General features: G+C 37.6%; 1 protein-coding gene across 12 annotated transcripts in view; it reads right to left on the bottom strand.

The window, feature by feature from the left end:
* Positions 1-1,218, bottom strand: part of AASDH (aminoadipate-semialdehyde dehydrogenase) — a 41,818-nt gene that overhangs the window by 29,925 nt on the left and 10,675 nt on the right. The gene's annotated exons all lie outside the window — the stretch shown is intronic.

The following is a 1,218-nucleotide window of genomic DNA, read 5'->3' as shown; positions in this document are numbered from 1 at the left end:
AAAAAAAAAAAAAAAAATACTTCTACTACTAATTCATTATTCAAACAAACCTTCTCTACCTATTCCCTACCCTCAGCCTGTAAACTGCTCTTTGTTTTCGTTTTTAAAGATAGGGTCTCACTCTGTCACCAAGGCTGGAGTACAGTGGTGCGATCACGGATCACTGCAGTCTTGACCTCCTGGGCTCAATCAATCCTTCCACCTTGACCTCCCAAGTTGCTAGGACTACAGGCACATACCACCATGCCCAGGTAATTTTTTTCATGTGTCTTAGAGACAGAGTCCCACTATGTTACCTAGGCTAGTTCTGAACTCCTGGACTCAAGCAATTCTCCTGCCTTAGCCTCCCAAAGTGTGGGATTACAGGCATGAGCCACTGTGCCCAGCCAACCTCTCCCATCTTAAAGACAAAACACCTATGTCCATCCCAGAATTCCTTCTTTTCCATTAAAACCAGTTTCTAGAAAATAACGCTTGACTTTTGTTACCTCTGTTTTATTATGTCCTATTCACTTATTGCCAGCCTAATGTAATCTAGCTGCAACCTTGGGTACTTAAGAAGTCACTAAAGACCATATTGTCAATTACAATAGCCATCTTTTTCTACCAGCATTTAACCATTTCTTCTTTCCAGGCCTGCATGTGCCATCCAATGCCATAGGTCCACTGAGCACTAAAAATGTGGCTAGTCCACACTGAGATGTGTAAGTATAAAATATATGCCAGATTTTGAAGATGATTAACATAAAAATAATTTTTATATTGATTATATATTGAAGTAATGTTTTGGAATATAAGGAATTAAATAAAATATATTGTCAAAATTAACTTCATTTGATTCATTTTTCTTCCCTTTTCATTCATTCCATTTTACTTTTGAATACTGCTTAAAAATTTAAAATTACATAAAATTTAAAATGACATAAAATTACGTACGTGTCTCGTGAGGTTTCTATTTCTGTTTCCTCCTTTGATTTACTAGGACTACATCCCTAAGGTTCATTTCCCCCAGTCTTTCTTGGCAAATGAAGAATGGCACTTTGGAGTTTTCTCATCTCTTGACCACATCAGCAAGTCAAACTTCACAATACTACTGTAAGAGTGAACTGAATAAAATGAGACTATTTTTTTTTTTTTTTTTTTTTGAGACAGAGTTTCACTCTTGTTACCCAGGCTGGAGTGCAATGGCGCGATCTCGGCTCACCGCAACCTCCGCCT

This window comes from Cebus imitator, unplaced genomic scaffold (assembly GCF_001604975.1).
Source record: "Cebus imitator isolate Cc_AM_T3 unplaced genomic scaffold, Cebus_imitator-1.0 Scaffold682, whole genome shotgun sequence".
NCBI lineage: Eukaryota > Metazoa > Chordata > Mammalia > Primates > Cebidae > Cebus > Cebus imitator.
Note: the sequence above shows the minus strand (reverse complement) of the source record. Positions and strands in the feature narration are given on the sequence as shown.